At 45.2% G+C, this 23870-nt stretch overlaps 1 protein-coding gene and 1 non-coding gene across 7 annotated transcripts in view; one reads left to right on the top strand and one right to left on the bottom strand.

Moving 5' to 3' along the window:
• RBMXL2 (RBMX like 2) overlaps window positions 1-23870 on the bottom strand; it is a 136417-nt gene that overhangs the window by 99982 nt on the left and 12565 nt on the right. The gene's annotated exons all lie outside the window — the stretch shown is intronic.
• Window positions 15173-15276, top strand: LOC114234956 (U6 spliceosomal RNA). The gene has a single exon (XR_003621137.1). It is a non-coding gene; the product is annotated as a U6 spliceosomal RNA (small nuclear RNA).

The raw sequence follows: 23870 nt of genomic DNA, 5'->3' as shown, positions 1-23870 counted from the left end.
CCCCCAGGACTCCAAGGCTCGTGTGCTGCATGAGCCAGGCCGCAGCCAGCCACAGGGACCACATGGACCGGTAGGGCTTCCCGTGGGTTCACGCAGGAGCTGGTTTGCGATGACAGCATGCGCTGCCCATCCGGCTTCTGTGCGGCGCCACTGGGCGGCCCAGAGGCCCACGCTGCACCCCGGCCCCGCTCACTGCATTTCCGCATAGGGACTCAGGCACGGTGACTCAGGTGGAGGGGGGTGTACAGAGGCCCGGGGGTCCAGGTGCTGCCCAGGGCCCAGAGGTCAGCTGGGACCTGCCCTTCAACGAATTTTGTGCACCGGGCCTCTAGTGTACTTTATAAGAAAGAAAAGTACAAAGGTCTTCTGGCTCCAGACCCATCTGGGATCAAATGTTACACTTTGCTGTCATTTCTTTTTATTTTCAGTCTGGAACAGTTAGTTCCTCAGTCTGCCTTGGTTCGTGATCTTGATGTTTGTAAAAAGTACAAGACAGTTATTTTGCAGAATCCCCTTCCATTTTATTTTACTCATGCTTCTTCAATATTAGGTTCAGGTTATACATTTTTGGCATGAATATCACAGAAGTGATGCTATGGTCTTCCCAGGGCATCTTAGCAAGAACACAATGCACCATTCCTAGTGATGTTAACTTTCATCATTACCTTAAGGTGGTGCTTTATCAAGTTTCTTAACTATAAAGTTAGTCTCCTCTTTGTAAATTAATAAGTATCTTGTGGGGAGGTCCTTGGAGATTTAATTACTATTTTATTCCTCATTAAATTTTTACCCATTAGTTTTATACTCTATGATGACTCTTGAGTAAATAAACATTATGTTTACTAATGATAACTTTCTAACTCTATCATTCCTTCTACATTTATTCATTGGAATTGTACGGAAAGAAAGAGCTTTTCCTTTTCCTATATTTATTGATTCATTCATAGACTCATTGATCCTTATATAATCAATGGGTTATAATCCGTTACAGTCACGATTTATTTTGATGATGAATTCAGTGTTTGATCTATTGAGTCTGATGTGCAGTAAAATGCTGAGCAGTAGAGGCTCTGATTATTGAAAAAGACTGAAGATAAATCTGAGAGTCACCAGTGTATTGGTGATAGTGGAACCAAAATAATAGATGATACAACCTAGAGAAGTTTTTCCTGTGAAAAGAGAAAAGAGTTGTCAACAACAAAGCCTGGAAACAAAAATACCCAAGGGATGCTCAGAAGTAGGACTTGCAAAAGGGCCTTTCTGTCCCTTTTATTTCCCGTTTGCAGGCTCTTTCAACCTCATTATATTCTCTCCTCCTTTCCTCTGTCTCATTATGCATCCTTACTTTTATGCTGGTATTCAATAATGCCACTGTCACCAAAATTCCTATTTGCTCCTTCAGTGGGATCAACTTTACATTACAAAAGCAATCTGAGTAAATCAAGCCACACCAGGGTGTTAGTATCTGAGAGCCAATTTATGTTGGGGTGTTTATTCATTCAATCTCTCCAGAAGGAAGTTTGGTACAGAGCAGTTTTCCTTAAATCACACCAATTGACATCTCTGTGCAAGACCAGGCTTGTGTGCTGAAGGGAACATACAAGAGTATGGATTTACAAATTCCTTTAACTTTCGCTGAAATAGAAGGCATTGCTCTTTCTCTCAAATCTCCCTTCTCTAATCACTTTCTAAGGTTGGAGCCTTAAAAGTCCCAGTCACTCAGAAAGAGGCAATGAGGATTATAGAAATTAGTAGTGGCCCGATGCATGAATGACGATTCGTGCAAGAATGGGCCTTCGTTCCCCTGGCTGCCGGCACCACATTCACTCTGGCGGGAGCAGCCTTTCCACTCAGGCCCGGAGCCACCTTTCTGCCTTCCCACGCTGCCCAGAGGCCCCAAGCAGCTGGGGTGGTGCGGAACACCTGCGTCGCCATGGCGATGACACAAGTGTCCAACCCCATCCCCAGCCGCTGGGCGCCTGCATATGCAAATTAACCCTCCATCTTTGTTGTGTTAATTTGCATACTCACTCCTGATTGGCTCTTGGATGTCACAAAGGTATGGTCAATTAGCATGTTACTCTTTTACTAGGTAGATAGTTTACCGACCCCAAAATGGGACAGTGTCATAATGACACAGAACACTTGAAAATGTGACTCAGAAAATTCTAGAACTCTGTTTGCAATGATAGGGATTCAAACCTAGCTCTGGTATTACCAGTGGATTCATTAAAATGTTATTCAGTCTTCTTAAATCTTGGTTTTCTTATCACCATACAAATGTTTCAAAGTGTGATTACAATCACTAAATTCTTAAAGTTCAATATAATGTAAAATCTAGAATCAACTCCCCAACCCTTTATAAATAGTATTGTGTTAAATCCTCACAACAATCTATGTGGTGCTTTTTATTACTACAACTTTACAGATGAGAAAACAGGCAGAAAGGTCCAGTAATTTATTCAAGGTCACACAGCTTGGACCTTTAGAGTTGATTTGAAAGGCAATCTGAATGCAAAGCCTGTAATTTTATTTTATTTATTTTTATATGTTTTTATTGATTTTTTTTTTTTACAGAGAAACATCAATGGCTTCCTCCTGCATGCTCTCTACTAGGAATCGAGCCCACAACTCAACCCTGGCATGTGTCCTGACCTGGAATTGAACCAGTAACCTCTAGGTCAGTGATGGCGAACCTATGACACGCGTGTCAGCACTGACACGCGTAGGCATTTCTGATGACACGTGGCCGCATGCCGAGGATGAAACATTTGCTGCTCCTGAGGATGAAACATTTGCGAAATAATGTTTTTTCCTCAAAGTGACACACTACCCAAGTTATGCTGTTTGGCACACTAAGCTCAAAAGGTTGCCCATCACTGCTCTAGGTGCATGGAACAATGCTCAACCGAGGACACCATCCAAGGGCAGAGCCGGCAATTTTAACCACTAAATTACTCTATTTGTGGCAGAGTATAATACAGTATAGTTTTCTTTTTGGACCTAATCGCAAATGACCAGCGATTTTCAGGATGGTAAGCATGAGCATTTGGAGAGCAGAGCTCACACCGGATTTATCTTGTATCCCTTCCTGACACCACCCAACCTTGTGACTTGATAGCTGCTCAGTATATTTTAGTTAAACAAATAAAATACAAACTCAATTGTAAGTGGCAAATAGTTTTGAATGGAGAAATGTAGACGTTGGTCACTAAAATAATCATTAAAGGCACAGGACTTTAATTACGGAATAAATATGCCAAAAACATATATTCAAGCAAATTCTTGTGTTCAGCTCTTCCATTAAAAGCTCAGAATTCACTCATCTTAAAGCACAAATCCCTAGTAAGACTACAGTTCAAACTAAGGAAGTCTGTGATTTGCTCTAATTATTATTTAAATGCACACATCCAATTATAATAAAATATTTGCTCTTGGCCTCATTCTGTCTTATTACTCTAAAAATAATGAAAGAAGATATGAAGGAATTGACACTTTCTTTTCACATAGTTCTAAAAATGTCCTAGGTTAACCTAATGCAAAAGCAACAGAGAAAGTGTCCTGTCATCAAACCCTATCTCAGGCCTGTGCAGCTTGATAGGTCTCCTCAAGACAATGCACAGCACCTACAAGCTGATGCTTCTCATAGGAATTAAACTTGTCATCATCCTGTCAGCCACCTGGGCATTCTGTGTTGGTGTGGCAACATTCTCTGATTCTGTAGACAGATGGAGAAAGAGTCAGAGGTGAACAATCCATCAACACAGTAGAATTTTGCAATGTGAATTCCATTCTAGAATAGGCATCTAATTTCTCATGAGCGCAGGAGACCAATAAGGACACCAATTTCTAACCATTTAGAACTCAGAAATAGTTATGAGACTTGTAAAGGAGATTATTATGTGTGATAGTTAAACTTGTCTTCTGTTTCCAGATTTATCTCTGCTTCCCAAGGGACCAGTTTTCAGTATGTCTACCTTGGTCATGCTGCAAGCATTCCATAAATAGCTGATGATTCATAGTTTTCCACTCATATTTAATAACAATGGAATGAGGCCAACTAGAAGCTCTATAGACGTGGGTGGAATTTCACAACTGGAAGGCTTTACATCTTTTCAAATATATTAAATCACTGGTCCATGAGCCAAATCAGGACTCACATAGTAATTTAAATTTTATTAATTCAACTGTACCTAGTTTAAAATTGGGTTATTACACAGGAATTATACTTTAGCTTCTTTTGAAAAAAATAAACTGTTTAGCAGCAATAAGCCCACATTGACAAATGACAGATGGTCAAGAGTTGCAGCCCATTTTACGTGTGTGTGTGTGTGTGTGTGTGTGTGTGTGTGAGCCATTTGGTTCCTCTTCACAATGGAACTTAAGATAATGACTTGAGAGTGAACAGGCAGGAGGCTGGACCTTCTGCAGGGAAATCCTTGCATACTCCAATAAAGAGGCTTTTATTCTGAAGTGTCAGATCACACTAGCTGCTCTTGCTCTGTCTGTACAGACCATTTGTTTTTTAATTTCTTTGTTTTAATACAAAAAATTAAACCCTCGGTGCAGGGAGTTGAGTTGATCATGCCCCACAGGTTACTATGATTTTATGCAAAGCCCTTCTATTGTTATAGTTTATTCTATTGTTTTGTTTCTTAATGCCCTATCCAGCCTTCTATTCCATTTTCTTTCATGGGAACCCAGTCAAATGTCTTCTATAAGGTCTTGAACAAGTATTGTATGGAAATTATCATATTATCTTCAAGTAACACCCAGACTCACAGAAGAGTAGCATTACAGGCTTACCTATCACTGATAAGCTAAACTAGAAAAGAAAAACAGACATAAACACAAACTACAGACTAGACTCACTTTTAAACACAGATGAAAAAGTTATAAATCAATATTAGAAAACCGAATCCAGCAGTACATTAGAAAACAATGCATCCTGACTTCACTGGGTTTATCTGAAGACACATGTCCATTAGAAGTTTAAAGGAAAACATATGACCTGGTTGATAGATATCCCATATGCAGCTGTTAATGTTCAGCAACCATTCCTGCTTAAATAATCAAATAAAACCCCATTACTTTTTAGCAAACTAGTAATAAAGTAAACCCCACAGCACATACCATGCCTCATGTTAGAAGCAACCACTAAATAACTTCAGCAAAGTGAATGAGGATTCTTGTTACCACCGCTACTAGTGAAAATTTTATTGAGCCCTAGCCAGCGTGGCTCAGTGGATAGAGTGTCAGCCTGCAGACTGAAGGGTCCCAGGATCAGTTCCGGCCAAAGGCACATGCCTGGGCTGCAGGCTTGATCCCCAGTAGGGAGTGTGTAGGAGGCAACCGATCAATGATTCTCTCATCACTAATGTTTCTCTCCTTCTCCCTTCCTCTCTGAAATCAATAAAGAAATATAAATAAAAAATTTTATTGAGTTGTACTCATTTCAATAAGAAAAATATAGATACAGATATTAAGGGAAAAAAGACAAAAAGTACTATGCTGAAAACTATAATAACTATATCCTTAGTATATTATAGATGCAACAGAAAAACTATTAGAAGTTATAAGCATTGAATAAGTTGGCCTGATATGAGAAAATTCTACAAAAATCAATAGCCTCCTATATAAACCAGAAATAGTAATTTACTATTTTAAAAGGCTGAGAAGGAGAAGCATTCACTGTAGAAGTAAAATTATTTAATATATTGGAATAAACCTAACATAATCTATATGAAGAAAATGATTTAATAGAAAAGCAAATTATATTCTTGGTGAGAAAACTCACATTATCTGCAAGCAAAGTAGTTTAAAAATACCAATTCATACCAAATTTATCTATAATTTGGGTGTATTCTCAATGAAGAAAAAAATAATTTTTTAAGGAACTCCGTAAGTTGATGCCCAATTTTATTATCCAGGGAAAAAAACCCACAAGACTTAGGAGATAAGGAAATAAGAGACAAAGTTGGCTGTGAAAGGAAGGAGAGTCATAGGGTGATAGCTAGGGGTTTAGTGATCAAGAGAGTTTTTTTAGAGACTTGAGCATGGTTAAATGCTGATGGGGAAAAGCCAATAGAAAGGAAAAAGTTAAAATTGAAAAAAAATAGTACAAACTTTTCTAAATAGCTGAGGAGTTTGGTAACTAAAGTTATAACAAGATGAACATTTACACACTGAATTCTTGTTTAGGGTGGCATCATGAACATATTAAGTCCTATCTTCAATCCCTTCTGAATTCTCATTAAAAGGAGCAAAAGAATATAATGAAGTAGGGCAAGAATCAGTGAGGAGACTATGGAAGTTTGTATTTTACCTGTCAGTTACACTGAGAATACCGTATTTTCCGGCGTATAAGACGACCCCCAACTTTTCCAGTTAAAATATAGAGTTTGGGATATACCCGCCCTATAAGATGACACCCAGTGTATAAGACGACTCCCAACTTTTGAGAAGATTTTCCTGGGTTAAAAAGTTGTCTTATATGCCGGAAAATATGGTATATTAAAAGATAGGGGAAAAATTACCAAACTGTAATTTCCTGCAAAAGACAGAAAAGCCTGTCTGGGAATAAGTGGAAAGCAATGCCAAGGTAATTTCTAATGAATTAAAGCTGTTCCCTAGTCACCTTCCTGGTGCCTGTATGAGATGCTGAAAGGAGGGTAACTGGAGCATTAGCAGGGAAGGAGGCCTATTTAAATCCTACCGGAACATAAGGGGAAATGACATTTTCAAAATAAAGATCCCAGGCCCACAGCATAGATTACCAGCTAATTAAGGTGAGGGTCCTGCCATGGTGATATTTTAAAAAGGCAATCATGCAAATTATTAGAAGAAACAAAAATGTAGGCTTAAGGCTTGAACCCACCTGATCTGCTCTACAGAGATTTTTTTAAAAAACTTACAAATTTTAACGAAATATATATAACAAAAATAAATCTTAAATGTATCAAGGATTCACCAAAATAGTAAGAAATTATCAGGCCAAAATGTAAGTGAAGAAACTCTCCTAGGACATTTACCAAATCCTCTAAATGTTTTTTTAAATCCTCACCCAAGGATATTTTTTTCCATGATTTTTTTTTTTCTTAGAGAGAGTGGAAGGAAGAGAGGAAGGTAGGGAGAGAGAAAGGAGGGAAAGGGGAGGAGAGAGAGAGAGTAGAAAGAGAGACATGTGAGAGATACACATCAATTGGTTGCCTCCTGCACACACTCCAAGGGAAACGAACCTGCAACCCAGGTATATGCCCTTGACTGGGAATCGAACCTGTAGACCTTTTGATGCATGGGCTGACATTCTAATCACTTAGAAATACTGGCCAGAGCTCCTCTGAACTTTTAACAGTACTTTGCAAGTCTTGCTTTGGTTTGGGAGACAAGACCAAACCCAGGGTGCCTCTGGATGAGGATTCTACAAGGAGGGCCTTCCTCCAAAGAGCTGTACCTCAGTACATGGGCAAGACAGACAGGAAGCTACCTCCTCTGCCCCACATACCCAGGGGACTGCTTTGGTACTGAGCCAAGTACCTATCAAAATGACTGGTAAACAAGTGTGTGATGATATCAAGAGTTGGAAGGAGGTAAAACAGGTACTCACAAACATGACTATATACTGAGGCCACTGCATTGGAAAGGCAGTTTGGTGTGATTTAATCAACACTCTAGATACAAAGACATAAGGATGTTGAGAGTAGCATTGTTCAAAATTGTCCCAAGATGGGTGAATAAATTATGGTTACACATACAATGGAATGAAAATTAAAACAGCAATGACCTATGAACCATGAGGTCATGGTTCTATTCCTGGTCAGGGCACATGAAAGGGTGACAGGCTCGATCACCAGTGTGGGGCGTGCAGGAGACAGCTGATCAATGATTCTCTCATCATTGATGTTTTGTTTTTTTTAATAAATCTTTATTGTTCAGATTATTACAGATGTTCCTCTTTTTTCCCCCCATAACTCCCCTCCACCTGATTCCCCACCCCACCCCATGCCCTTACCCCTTGCCACTGTCTTCATCCATAGGTGTAAGATTTTTGTCCAATCTCTTCCCGCACCCCTCACATCCCCTTCCCCCTGAGAATTGTCAGTGCACTCCCTTCCTATGTCCCTGACTCTATTATATTCATCAGTTTATTCTGTTCATCAGATTTTTTTATTCACTTGATTTTTAGATGCATTTGTTGATAGGTATGTATTTGTTGTCATTTTGTTGTTCATAATTTTTATCTTTACCTTTTTCTTCTTCCTCTTCTTTTTTTTTTCTTTTTTTTTTTTTTTTTTAATTTCTTTATTGATTAAGGTGTCACATATTTGTCCTCATCCCCCCATTCCCATCCCACCCCTCTCCCCACGCATGCCCCAATCCCCTGTTGAACTTAACCGTTGGATAGGCTTATATGCATGCATACAGGTCCTTTGGTTGAACTCTCCCCCTCCCCCCCACCCTCCCCCTACCCTCCCCTATCCTCCCTCTGAGGCCCGATAGTCCGATCGATGCCTCCTTGCTTCTGGTTCTGTTCTTGTTCCTCAGTCTATGTTGTTCATCATTTCCCCTAGATGAGCGAGATCATATGTCACTAGATATATACTAATAAGCACTGAATGTGAGACGAGCAATAATAGTTATGCTGACAGGCAAATGAATCAGTCTGTAGCGAGCTTCCCCCTGGACCAACAGTTCTTTTGAGACTCAATTTCAATGTCCAGTAGTTCCTTATGTGTACATGTCAGCACTGACCCCCCAGCTCTGGATGGTGGACAAATGGCGGTAACGGAGGTCCGACTCCCTCTGGTTAGGTCTCGGCCGAACCCAGGGGCACGGCGTCACCCGGACTAAGGGGCACGTGGCCTCACCCATACCCAAGGGGCGCGTGGTCTCACCCGGGCCTGGGACCCAGCCTCACCCGGTTGGATCCAGGGGCACACGGCCTCACCCGGACCCAGGCTCTGGCTTCACCCGGACCCAGGGACACTTGGCCTCTCCCAGACCCAGGGCCACTTGGGCTCACCCGGGCCTAGGTGCACGAGGCCTCATCTGGATCCAGGGACACATGGTCGCACTCGGACCCAGGGACGCTTGGCCTCTCCCAGACCCAGGGCCACTTGGGCTCACCCGGACCTAGGTGCACGAGGCCTCATCTGGATCCAGGGACACATGGTCGCAGCCGGACCCAGGGACGCTTGGCCTCTCCCAGACCCAGGGCCACTTGGGCTCACCCGGGCCTAGGTGCACAAGGCCTCACCCGGATCCAGGGACACATGGTCTCACCCGGACACAGGGACGCTTGGCCTCTCCCAGACCCAGGGCCACTTGGGCTCACCCGGGCCTAGGTGCACGAGGCCTCATCTGGATCCAGGGACACATGGTCGCACCCGGACCCAGGGACGCTTGGCCTCTCCCAGACCCAGGGCCACTTGGGCTCACCCGGACCTAGGTGCACGAGGCCTCAACTGGATCCAGGGACACATGGTCGCACCCGGACCCAGGGACGCTTGGCCTCTCCCAGACCCAGGGCCACTTGGGCTCACCCGGGCCTAGGTGCACGAGGCCTCACCCGGATCCAGGGACACATGGTCTCACCCGGACACAGGGACGCTTGGCCTCTCCCAGACCCAGGGCCACTTGGGCTCACCCGGACCTAGGTGCACGAGGCCTCATCTGGATCCAGGGACACATGGTCGCACCCGGACCCAGGGACGCTTGGCCTCTCCCAGACCCAGGGCCACTTGGGCTCACCCGGACCTAGGTGCACGAGGCCTCATCTGGATCCAGGGACACATGGTCGCACCCGGACCCAGGGACGCTTGGCCTCTCCCAGACCCAGGGCCACTTGGGCTCACCCGGGCCTAGGTGCACGAGGCCTCACCCGGATCCAGGGACACATGGTCTCACCCGGACACAGGGACGCTTGGCCTCTCCCAGACCCAGGGCCACTTGGGCTCACCCGGACCTAGGTGCACGAGGCCTCATCTGGATCCAGGGACACATGGTCGCACCCGGACCCAGGGACGCTTGGCCTCGCCCAGACCCAGGGCCACTTGGGCTCACCCGGGCCTAGGTGCACGAGGCCTCACCCGGATCCAGGGACACATGGTCTCACCCGGACACAGGGACGCTTGGCCTCTCCCAGACCCAGGGCCACTTGGGCTCACCCGGACCTAGGTGCACGAGGCCTCATCTGGATCCAGGGACACATGGTCTCACCCGGACCCAGGGACGCTTGGCCTCTCCCAGACCCAGGGCCACTTGGGCTCACCCGGACCTAGGTGCACGAGGCCTCATCTGGATCCAGGGACACATGGTCGCACCCGGACCCAGGGACGCTTGGCCTCTCCCAGACCCAGGGCCACTTGGGCTCACCCGGACCTAGGTGCACGAGGCCTCATGCGGATCCAGGGACACATGGTCGCACCCGGACCCAGGGACGCTTGGCCTCTCCCAGACCCAGGGCCACTTGGGCTCACCCGAGCCTAGGTGCACGAGGCCTCACCCGGATCCAGGGACACATGGTCTCACCCGGACACAGGGACGCTTGGCCTCTCCTAGACCCAGGGCCACTTGGGCTCACCCGGGCCTAGGTGCACGAGGCCTCACCAGGATCCAGGGACGCATGGTCTCACCCGGACCCAGGGACACTTGGCCTCTCCCAGACCCAGGGCCACTTGGGCTCACCCGGGCCTAGGTGCACGAGGCCTCATCCGGATCCAGGGACGCATGGTCTCACCCGGACCCAGGGACGCTTGGCCTCTCCCAGACCCAGGGCCACTTGGGCTCACCCGGGCCTAGGTGCACGAGGCCTCAACCGGATCCAGGGACGCATGGTCTCACCCGGACCCAGGGACGCTTGGCCTCTCCCAGACCCAGGGCCACTTGGGCTCACCCGGGCCTAGGTGCACGAGGCCTCACCCGGATCCAGGGACACATGGTCTCACCTGGACCCAGGGGCGCTTGGTCTTTTCCAGACCGAGGGGCACGTGGCCTCACCCGGGCCTAGGTGCTCGAGGCCTCACCCGGATCCAGGGACACATGGTCTCACCCGGACACAGGGACGCTTGGCCTCTCCCAGACCCAGGGCCACTTGGGCTCACCCGGGCCTAGGTGCACGAGGCCTCATCTGGATCCAGGGACACATGGTCTCACCCGGACCCAGGGACGATTGGCCTCTCCCAGACCCAGGGCCACTTGGGCTCACCCGGGCCTAGGTGCACGAGGCCTCACCCGTATCCAGGGACACATGGTCTCACCCGGACACAGGGATGCTTGGCCTCTCCCAGACCCAGGGCCACTTGGGCTCACCCGGGCCTAGGTGCACGAGGCCTCACCCGGATCCAGGGACACATGGCCTCTCCCGGACCCAGGGCCACTTGGCCTCTCCCAGACCCAGGGCCACTTGGGCTCACCCGGGCCTAGGTTCACGAGGCCTCACCCGATCCAGGGACACATGGTCTCACCTGGACCCAGGGATGTTTGGCCTCTCCCAGACCCAGGGCCACTTGGGCTCACCCGGGCCTAGATGCGCGAGGCCTCACCTGGATCTATGGACCCCTGGCCTCACTCGGACCCAGGGGAGCGCGGCCTCCCCCAGACCCAGGGGCGCTTGGCACCTCCGCAAGAGTCCCGCCTCTCCCCGCAGGCATCTGGGTCTCCCACGGGTCCCCAGAAGCTGGATTTCAGTGTGATGGAGAGCTAATCTCCCCTAGGTTTGGAACAAAAGCCCCTTTCCCCCGCCACCAACCAGACCCACGCGCCTCCACACCTCATCCCCTCCGATTTCGCTGGTTTCCTCTTCCCTCTTAGCTATAAATCTACCATTCAGCCATCTCTCCTGTAGTTCTGGATGGCAGAGGCTCTGTCCTCCATTCGTGCCCCTGAAATTGCTGTGCGCGGTGGAGTTCGCAGTTCCTTTGTTTAACTTAGCCGCCTTCTTGATTCTCCTCTGTCAAAATGGCTTAAAGGGCTTGAATGTAAGATGAGAACTCCTAAGAATCCTCCAAATCGGTGTTGGCAGCCTCCGGGGCCTCGAGGATCTCACTGCGCAGTTCGGCCAGGTCGGTGGCGCGGATGCGCCCCTCCTGCAGAAAGATGGTCTCTTCCTTCACAGAGAGCCGCTGCGCCGAGTCCGCGGCCGCCGCCACAGCAGCTGCTGCGGCGCCCATGAGCCCATGGCCCCGGCTGCGGTGCTGACTGAGAGGAGCAGCCGCCCGGTCTGGGGAGACGCGAGCAGCAGTCGCCACCCTCACTAGTCCATGTTCCAGTTGTATTTCTGAAACTGCCATGTGAGGCAACACATCAGCCTTCACCTCCGCCGTCATCTTTTTCGAATTCCCCAATTTGTTCTTCTTAATCCCTTGAATTCAGTCAACTCTACTGAGGTCTAGTGGCGCCGGGAGGTGCACGGAGAGGGCGGCCCGCGGAACCAGGCGCGCGGGGGCCTCGCGGTGGGGATGGGCGCTGGGCGGCCGCCGGGCTCCGGGCGCCGCTGCCGCCGCCGCGTCCCCAGTGCCCCGGGCCGGGCGGCCTGCGGGGGCGGCGCAGTTGCGAAACTGAGTGAGTATCTACAGTTAAGTCTTGATTGTTGTTGGTGTCACTAGGAGGAATTGTCCTCCAGGCCAATTGTCCATGAGGACCCTCTTTGTCTATATAGGAAGAGTTGCTGTGCAGGAGACATGAGGCTCCTGTGTCTGTGTCCCTCTGTATTCCTTACAAACACCTCTGAGAGAAACGCGCCCTGGAGTTTCGCCCGCTGCCTGGAACTGGGTTTCAATGTAGTTGGAACTGGGTCTCAGCGCAGTCTGGCGCCTTTGTCTCCTTCCCAGCAGGGCCGTTCAGTGGCGCAGGCAACAGTCCCTCCTCTGCGCGCCCTCCCGTGTGCGCCTCTGGAGCCGCCGCTCCTCTGTGCCTCTGCCCCACAGGCCAAATTCATTCCCCCAGCATGTGCCTGGCTTCCCAGGGTTTCGCCCGGAACTGGGGTTCAGTGCAGTCGGAACTGGGGTTCAGCCCGGTCCGGAGCCCTTGTCTCCTTCCCGCTAGGGCAGTTCAGTGGCGCAGGCAACAGTCCGTCCTTTGCGCCCTTTCCTGCGCGCACCTCTGGAGCTCTGCCTTCCGCCGCTCCTCTGTGCCTGCGCCCCACAGCCCAGATTCATTCCCCCAGCCTGCGCCTGGCTTCCCAGGGTTTCGCCCGGAGCGGGGTTCAGTGCAGTCGGAGCCGGCGCTCAGCGCAATCCGGAGCCTTTATCTCCTTCCTGCCGGTGAACGCCGGCCAGGCCGTCAGCCGCCCCTTCCTCTCCGGCTCCATCCTCCCCGCAGGCGCGCGTGCTCGTGTCTCCGTCCGTTTCTCCATACCTCAGGCTTTTGCGGCTCCCCCGACTGTCCCCGTGGCCTTCTCCTTCTCCCCAGCTGTGGGCATTTCAGTCCGCCAGCTTTCCTGTGGTTCTGGACGATGACCGTTCTGACCTCTAGTTGTATTTTTGAAATTGTTGTGCCCGGCTGCGGGTTAGGTGTTTAACCTATGGCGCCATCTTGGTTTTTTCTTCTTCCTCTTCTTAAAGAATACCCTTCAGCATTTCATATAATCCTGGTTTGGTGGTGATGAACTCTTTTCTTGTCTGTGAAGCTCTTTATCTGACCTTCAATTCTAAATGATAGCTTTGCTGGGTAGAATAATCTTGGTTATAGGTTCTTGCTGTTCATCACTTTTACTATTTCTTGCCACTCCCTTCTGGCCTGCATAGCTTCTGTTGAGAAATCAGCTGACAGTCCTTATGGGTACTCCTTGTAGGTAACTAACTTTTTCTCTCTCTCTCTCTTTTTTTAAAAAATATATTTTATTGATTTTTCACAGAGAGGAAGAAAGAGGGATAGAGTTAGAAATCACCTGCCTCCTGCACATCTCCCATTGGGGATGTGCCCGCAACCAAGGTACATGCCCTTGACCGGAATCGAACCCGAGACCCTTCCTCTCTGAAATCAATAAAAATATATTTAAACAAAAATAAAGAAAATTAACAAACTACTACCTCATTCAAGAACATGGATGAATCTCACAAATATGATATTGAGCAAAAGAAGAAAGTAACAAATGAAAACATACAATATTAATTCATTTCCTATAAAATAAATCCAGCAAAACTACATCATATTAGTTAAGAGTATAGCTAGGTCAGTGATGGGCAACCTTTTGAGCTTGGTGTTTCAAACTTCGCCAAAAAACTGAGCATAACTCCGGTAGTGTGTCCCTTTGAGGAAAAAACATTATTTCGCGATATTTATAGTTTAAATAACATAAATGTTTCATCCTCGGCATGCGGCCGGCTCAGCGGCCGCGTGTCATCAGAAATGGCACTGACACGCGTGTCAGAGGTTTGCCATCACTGAGCTAGGTTATTAAAATGTAAACAAAAGCAAGAACAAGATCATTCAAAAGTCAGGGAAGTGGTTACCTCCAGGAGAGAGAGAGGAGTTATGTTTGGGGAATGGTCATGGGGTCTGACCTCTTGTGTTCGAGCTAGTTAGTAATTAAGTATGTATTCACTTTCCAATTTTTCCCTAAACTGTACAAATAATTCTCTACTCTGTTCTTAATGTATGATATATTTTGCAATAAATATTGAAAAAGGACACCGAGACAAAATAAGTAAGATTAAGAAGGGGGTGGGAGGGAATGAGAGCAGAGGAGGAGGAAGCAAAGAAGGAAAAATGAAGGCATAGAGCTTTCTAGCTTGAATTGTCATAGTAAACACAGAAACCTATCTTGGAGCACCAGGACAATGCTCCTTGCTTTGGCGGCTTCTAGTTCTATAGCTTTAAGTTCCCTTACAGATTTCTGGGTCTCTCAAGTGGCAAAATAAAGCTTGAGAAAATCTAGAATGTCTCCTGTTTGGTGGTTTTTCAAGTATTTGAAAGGAACCAACACAGTCTCTGACAAAAGCCACCCTGCCTCTTAGCAGATAAAATGAATAAAAACAAAGATGACTGGACCATGAAAATACTCATCAGTGAAAAAGAGGGACCGAGCTGACAAATCCAAATAATGCCCCATCAACTGGCCACCCCAAGTAAACTTCCTGTCCTAAAAAAGAGAAATCATTATAAAATCTCCAACTCACATACTCAACAGGATTTTGGGGTACATTATTATTTATGAAAATAGAAAATTGTAGTGCTCACTTTGGCAGCACATATACTAAAATTGGAATGATACAGAGATTAGCATGGCCCCTGTGCAAGGATGACATGCAAATTCATGAAGCGTTCCATGTTAAATACACACACACACACACACACACACAGATGGGAAGCACAATATGATCTAGGTTTGAAAAGCATGATTGGTGAAATTTTTAAATGGAGTCAGCAAACAAGAGATTTGCTATGAGAAAAAAATATCTACACTAATAAAAGAGAAAGATGCAAATTGACCATACCTTCATGATGCCCACCAGCCAATCAGGAGTGAGTATGCAAATTAACCCAACAAAGATGGTGGGTTAATTTGCATACAGAGGCACCAAGCAGCTGGGGGCGAGGCAGGATGCCTGTGCCGTCACCATGGCAACGATGCAGGCATTCCACACCACCCCAGCCGCCCAGGCTTCTGGGCAGTGTAGGAAGGCGGAAAGGCAGCTCTGGGCCAGAGCAAAGGCAGAAAAGCGGCTCAGGTCTGGAGCGAAGGCAGTGCTGGCAGCCAGGGGAAGGAAGGCCCATTCTTGCATGAATCTTCATGCATCAGGCCTCTAGTGTGTGTGTGTGTGTGTGTGTGTATATATGTATATATATATGTATATATATACATATATACACATACACACACATACATATATATATATACACATATAACATATACACATATATATATATACACAGATAACAAAGCAAATACAAGCTCAAGAAAAATTCTTAAACCTCAAAAGGAATGGCCCGAAAGAGACAGGAGTGACAAGATAAAATATTATAGACATGGACAAATCCAGCACATGAAATCCTACCTAATAATAGACAAATATGCAAATTGACTGTACCTTCGCTATGCCCACGATTGGCCAGGAGGCGCGGGGGGCGGGACTCGGGGTGGCCGGGGTGGCTGATTGGGCCGGCGGGATGCTGAGCTTGTGTCGCCAGCGGCGGCTCGAGCTCAGCGTCTGTGCCATGGCTGTGCTGCGGCACAGAAGGGGCCTCTGGGATAGCAAGCTCACGTCCCACCGCGGACCAACAAAAACAGGGGAGCTGGGTGCCTGTCCGCTGAAGCACCAGGCCTTTCAGAAGCCACACCGGAGGCTTCTGAAAGGCCTGGTGCACCAGCAGACAGGCACCCAGCTCCCCCCGATCAAAAGCAAAAGCATGGGAGCTGGGTGCCTGACCGCTCAGGCACCAGGCCTTTCAGAAGCCTCCGCCACGCTGGAGGCTTCTGAAAGGCCTGGTGCACCAGCGGACAGGCACCCAGCTCCCCCGTGATCGAAAGCGAAAGTGTAAGCGTGTAGGGGACCCTACACGTGCATGATTCAATCCTGCACTGGGCCTCTAGTATGCATATAAAAAGCATTCTCAGCCCTGGCCTAAATTTTTCTGTGGTTAGAGCATAGGCCTGAAGACCAAAGGGTCACAGGTTCTATTCCTGGTCAAGAGCACATACCTCAGTTGCAGGTTCCCCAGCACTGGTTGGGGTTCATGGGGGAAGTAACCAATCAATGTGTCTCTCTCATATTAATGCTCCTCTCTTTCTCTCTTCCCTCTTCCCTTCTTCCCTCCTCCCTTCCTTCCACTTTCTGAAAATCATTGGAAAAAAATATCCTTGGGTGAGGATTAGGAAAAAAAGCATTCTCCAAAGAGTTTGTATCACAAATGGATATTGAATTTTTATTAATGCTTCTTTGGAATCTGTGGATATTACTGTGTGACTTTTTCTTTTGATCTACTGATATAAAAGATTATAGTAATAGATTTTATAAAACCACATTCCTATTTGTTCACAGTGTATTATTCTTTAAATGTGTTGTGTGGTTCAAAAATCAATGAACTGAAAGAAAAACATGCCTTGAACTAAAGAACTACTTGAATTTTCAGGTTGAAATGTTTCATTTTACTCACAAGCAAATGTAATAAAAAGGTAGATCCACATAAAACATGTGAATTAAAAAGTAAAATCAAACCAGCATTTAAATGAAAAGATGATTCACCAAGGAAAAATAGTCTATTGGCCTCAGATTTCTGCTCAATAACAATAAATGCCAGAAAAATAACTCAGCATTAGCTACAGAATCTTGAAAAAGACACACACACCAACCCTTTCAATCTGGTCTTGCTAGCATTCATTCAAAAATCCAGTAAAAGACATTCAAACCACATAAGAACTCAGAAAATCTACCAACCACATTTCCATCCTTAAAAGCTATTCCAGATTCTACTTTAGCTGACCACACATGAATTTAAATTTGCAAAAAAACTTAGTAAAAGGGAAGATGGTATAAAAACTGGCAGTAACTATTAAAAACAAACAAAATATATACTACATAATTTTTAAATATCCTAGGTCCTAGGAGAAATGAAATCATCACTAATTATTTTTGACAGAAGTGCTACAAAAACAAATTATAAAAATCTAAAATGCCAATGATTTCATTCCAAACTGCAATAAGTGATAGGCAGAAAACTAGAGAGTAGAAACATTATGATTTTTTTCTTCTTGAAAAATGTGGGGGAGAGGCTCAAAAATAGTTTCAGTCTCAACACGGAAAATATTGCTCCTCCCTCATTTGTAAACAGTTAAGTGTAAATAATAATGTTATCAGCTCCTATTTCACCTCCTTATTTAGTTCTTTTTAATTCACTTTTTTCCCCCCACAGGCTGACATTCTAGACCAGAGGTCGCCAACCTTTCGGAACTCATGGACCACCAATGGCGCGCAGACCACCGGCTGGTGACCACTGCTCCAAAGGTTTCCTAGCTAGACCAATATAGAATAATTGTGATGGCAATATCCCCATCTTACTTCTTGCTTCTTCAGCTTTCTCTATTTTAGTATTAAGAATGCTGTCAGCTGGTATCTTGGAAAACATTTATCATGTTATGTTTTTGGTTTACTAAGAGTTTGTATCCAAAATGGATACTGAATTTTAATTAATGCTTCATTGGAAATTATGGAGGCACCTGCGACCTCTTTTTCTTTTGGTCTATTGTAGAAAAATTATATTAATAGACTTTATAAAACTGCATTCTTATTTGTCACGGTGTATTTAAATGTTGTGTGGCTCAATTTACCATTATTGAGAATATGTTTTTATATACATTTACGGGTGAAAGGTGCTAACAATTTTCATATTTTTGTCAGGTTTTGGTAGCAAAGTTACACTGCCTTATAAAATGAACTTAGATATTGTCCATCTTTAAAAAGGTTCTCGAACTTAATTTGTTCCAGAAGGCTGTTCAAGAAGTGATTTGTTCAAAAATCAAATCATTTTTCCCATTAAAAGTAATGTAAATTGAATTAATCCATTCCAGACCCCCAAATGATTCCTTTTAAGCTTTCTTATATATAGTACATGTCTAATGTATTGTTTAATCTAGAAATAAAGAAGTATTTTCTTAAATTTATCGAACCACCTCCTACTAGTCTTAAACGAATCACTTTCAGCACTCGTTCCAGGGGTGTCTTTCAGTTCAGCATGCAGCATCCTTGCTTGTTCTCATATCACTGCCTCTGAAATGGCTGTCACTGGCTCACTGCTTTTTGTTTATCCAAATCCACAACAGTTGGAAAATATTATGCTCAGCGAAATAAGCCAGTCAGAGAAAGACAGGTATCACATGATCTCACTCATATGTAGAATCGAATGAATAAAATAAACTGATGAACAAAATAGATCCAGAGACATAGAAGCATGGAACAAACTGTAGAATCTCAGAGGGAAGGTGAGGGTAGGTGGGTGGGTGAGAAGAGATCAACCAAATAACGTGTATGCACATATGCATAACCCATGGACACAGACAATAGGGTGGGGAAGGCCTGGGATAGGGGGCAGGTACTGGGGGGAAACATATGTAATACTTTAAAACAGAAGAGGGCAATGGGGAAAAACAGGGGACATATGTAACACTTTCAACAATAAAGATTTTAAAATACATACATATATACTAGAGGCCCGGTGCACAAAATTCGTGCATGGGCACGGTCCCTAGGCCTGGCTGGCAATCGAAGTGAGAGCATCTAGCGTGGAAGGGCAGGTCCCAGCTGACCTCTGGGCCCTGGGCAGCACCTGTGCCCCCGGGCCCCCATGCACACACCCTGGGCCTGAGTCACGGTGCCCAAGTCCCCACACAAAGATGCAGTGAGTACAGCCAGACGCCGCAGGCCGGGGCACAGAGCGGGCCTCTGGGCCACTCAGCAGTGCTGCACAGAAGCCGAGTGGGCAGCACACTCTCTCCTGGCCAATGCCCACCATGTTCAGCACTGCCTCCTTGTGGTCAGCACACGTCATAGCGAGTGGTTGAACTCCCGGTCGAATGACCACCGAGGAGACAACTTACATATTAGGCTTTTATTACATAGGATATATATATATATTTTTTTATATATACTAAATTTAAAAAACAAATCAACAGTTTTTCTACCTCTTCAATTATTTGTGATCAGTTTCTTTCACACCCTTGGCAACATTAGCACTCTTGATGGCCTTTTTATGTTTTACAATTGTGCTAAATGCTGAGTATGTCAGCAACAAAAGCATTCTCTCCTTTGTTGCCTGAGAGATGCTTTTTGTCATGCTGAGGTATTAGCTTGAAAGGGTTGTCAGTTTGAAAACCGAAATTTGGTTCCACAACCAAGACATTTTTTCTGTGAACAACTTGGTCAAGAACTGAACTGTTTGGAAGGGAGATGTTCGAGAAACGACGTTTGACTATACTTTTTAATGATTTATATAGCATGGGAATTATTTCTTTAAAATATGAACAAAACAAGAGTGCTTTGAGAGCTCATTCTTTCATAGATTCTAAATTGCTTCCATGGTGCACAAAATTTGTGCACTTGGAGGGGGGAGTCCCTCAGCCCAGCCTGCAGCCTCTCACAGTCCGAGAGCCCTTGGGAGCAGGCCTAAGCTGGCAGGTGGACATCCTTAGCACTGCCGCGAAGGCAGGAGAGGCTCCCGCCATTGACACTGTGCTCGCGAGCCATGAGCCAGGCTTCTGGCTGAGTAGTGATCCCCCTGTGGGAGCGCACTGACCACCAGGGGGCAGCTCCTGCATTGAGTGTCTTCCCTCTGGTGGTCAGTGTGCATCATAGTGACCGGTCATTTGCATATTAGCTCTTTACTATATAGGATTCTACATATTCTGAGTCTATTTCTGTACTTTACATTTTTCTATTAAGATGCCTATTTTACTGAGAGCAGGGAGGGAGAATCCAGGCAAAGCCTGGCCTTAACTAAGAAGCCTTTAGTTGAGGATACAGAGACAAGAGTCCAGAGCGGGGAACAAGGCCTCTCCATATGCATGGCAGAGCAGCAGAAGTGTGTGACACAGAGAAAAGAACTCTGGGCACCTGCAAAGGGTCCACCTGGAACAGTGGTCGGCAAACTCATTAGTCAACAGAGCCAAATATCAACAGTACAACGATTGAAATTTCTTGAGAGCCAAATTTTTTAAACTTAAACTATATAGGTAGGTACATTGTTATTAACTTAATTAGGGTACTCCTAAGCTGGCCTTTGCTAAAAACTCAAGGGGCCAAAGAGCTGCATGTGGCTCGCGAGCCGCAGTTTGCTGACCACTAACCTGGAACATCCAGCCAAGTACTAATCAGTGCCTGTGTGTAAAGAAACTATCTGAGGCTGGGGAAGCACCACCTGTAAGGATGAGGAAGGAGCAGTACCTGCCCTCACGCCAGGCCAGGAATAGTGCCTGTGGATTAACCCTCGACTGAGTACTACCCCACTGTTCTTACTTTTGTAGTTATTGCTCTGGTTAGCCACCAGTTACACCCTAAGGAGCTGAGTCCTGGTTAGTTCATTTCTCCTGGGTATCATTTTGAGTTTATGAACATGGTTGTTTAGAAACATGTATAAAATCAGATGTTTCAAAAAAGCATATTCCTCCCCCAAAGTTCAAAAATCTAGCTTTGTTACTAATCCTTCCCAGAATAAATGAAGCACAGAGGAGTTAATCCAAATACATTAGTTACATGTAGTGTTTTCTCTACTGAAAATAGTGAAAATAAAGCAGTGTTATTACTGAGGCCATAAAACCCATTTGGTGAGAACTAATCTTCTTACTTTGCTATTTTTGTATCACCAAAATGTTCATAATATTTATGACTTCCTTATATCAGAGAAATGGCATTTCTTCAAAGCAATTTTTAAATTCACTGTTATGATGTATTTTTGGAGTTCTGCTGTTAAAAATATTTCACTGGACATAAAAGAGGAAACACATAATGGCTTTATCTAGACCCTACTTCACTTCAGCCTTTTATTTAGGTTCATTTCTGGTCTTCAATTACTCTTCTGTTCAGAAGCAAAAAGCTTGTTTTCCACTGCTAGTGTGAAGTATTCTCATTTTGTACTCCACATGTGGATAGGTTGCAATTTCTGCTTTGTGTTTTTCTCCTCCATGGGACTGAGAGATAAATACTCAAAGACAGAGACCATGACCTGTGGCACACAGTAACATTCCCACCTTTCAGAAACAAGCCTGGCCAGGAGTAAGTGTTGAGTTCATCTGTACCAAATGAGTGACAGGAATGCTGAGGACACCACAGTGCATAGGGCAGTGATGGGCAACCTTTTGAGCTTGGTATGTCAAACTTCGCCAAAAAACTGAGTATAACTCGGGTAGTGTGTCACTTTGAAGAAAAAACTAACTCCAAGACTCTAGTCGAAAATGTTTCATCCTCAGGAGCAGCAAATGTTTCATCCTCGGCATGCGGCCGCGTGTCATCAGAAATGGCTACGCGTGTCAGTGTTGACATGCGTGTCATAGGTTTGCCATCACTGGCATAGGGGCTCCCTTTCACTGGCCCCATGCCCTTCATTCCTGTCCAGTGGTTTGGACATTTCCTTGGAAACCACTGAGTATCTGAAAAGCGGAATTGCATTTTCAGGCTGTTTCAATGCCCAGAATTATTACTATTCCAAGTTAACCACCCTCCATAATTAAATATCATACAAATGGTTCTTTTCCCAAAGTCTCTAATTTTGGTGGGAACACCTATCATAATCCAACTATAGAAGATAGGCTCACCCAAACACAGAATGAGTTCTGGACAAAAAGGCCTATGAATGACAAATTTCCAGACAAAAAGGAAGGCTAACACATACACTGCTACCATCAATACCTCAATAATAAAAATAAAACACAGATGAAAACAAAAACATTGTAATGGAACAAATTCAAGACTGGAGAGAGAATCCTATTATGTATCTTGATGTAATTGCAAAAACAGAAGCAGACAGTATCATAATGTAATGGGGGAAATTAGGCCATCTATGAGTTTACAATGAGCTGCTGCCTCTGAGGTAGTAGGGGGATTTGGGTGAGGGCATGCTTGAGATAAGGAATCGAATACCGAGAAGCATTTATCTCCAGTTACATCCAGATAACTGCCACCAAAAAGCAGTCAATATGAAGGCAGTGTGTGCCCCAAGATTCTGACAAAGCTGCACTTAACTCTGGATTTGATACAAAAATAACTATAGGGTTTTTAAAAAACATACATTATCAATTCTAATTCAATATTCATTGTGAAATTTCTTAGTTCAAAATAGCTGTCATGATTGAGGGATGTTTCTAATTAGTAAAGACATTAATGATTAAAAGTAATTAAGAATAGAAAGTAGAGAGCAGAATGCCACAGCAGCCAAGATGTCTTTCTGTTCTGTCCTTGTTTTCCATGAAGGAAGTATGATGCGTGAGTTACAAAATGATAGATACTCTGGGTTAGACTAGGGATCGAATGGGGCCATCTTTGTTAAGTAATCTACATACTAATTTTTAATATATTTCTTCTCATTAAATACGTTCTATCATTCTGAAATATGAATGCTTATTCAGAAGCAACAGCTTGTTTTCCACAGATTTTAAATGGTTATTATCCTATTTATATATTCTATGTATTCTGAATCATAGAATATGTAACATTCCCCATTTTAATTTTTCCTGAAACTTCAAGGTGAGAACTGAGCCCCTTGGATGGACATCAGAGAGACTTGGGCTCTTATGCTATGGCATGCTTGGCAAAGGTGACTTTTTTCAGGCAGTATAACCTAGTAAATAAAGGCAACTTAATTGGATTAAAACATTATTCCATCAGATTTCTATTTCTGTAACCTTTGGCAAATTACTTACCTACTCTAAGGCCTCACTTTCTTCATCTGTAATCCTATATAATAAAAGGGTAATATGCAAATTGACTGGACAGCAGAATGACTGGTTGTTATGACACGCACTGACCACCGGGGGCAGATGCTCAATGCAGGAGCTACCTCCTGGTGGTCAGTGCGCTCCCACAGGGGAGCACCACTCAGCCAGAAGCCGGTCTCCATGGCAGCACTAAGGATGTCCGACTGACGGTGTGGGAGAGGGTATAGGCCAGGGCTTCCGGACTGGGAGAGGGTATAGGCGGGGTTGAGGGAACCCCCACCAAGTGCACGAATTTCATGCACCGGGCCTCTAATATGAGTATAAAAAAGGAATATATTACTTCATAGGGTCATTGTGAAACTAAATGAGGAAAATTAATTGGATGTCTGCTCACAGGAATCCCTTAAAAATATTAATTATTTCTGTTACTATCATTAGAACCATGAAGAAAACTTAAGAGAGCATATAGATAAAATCATCTTAACCTCTGCCAACCACTTATTTTTTA

Source organism: Eptesicus fuscus, chromosome 13, assembly GCF_027574615.1.
Source record: "Eptesicus fuscus isolate TK198812 chromosome 13, DD_ASM_mEF_20220401, whole genome shotgun sequence".
NCBI lineage: Eukaryota > Metazoa > Chordata > Mammalia > Chiroptera > Vespertilionidae > Eptesicus > Eptesicus fuscus.
Note: the sequence above shows the minus strand (reverse complement) of the source record. Positions and strands in the feature narration are given on the sequence as shown.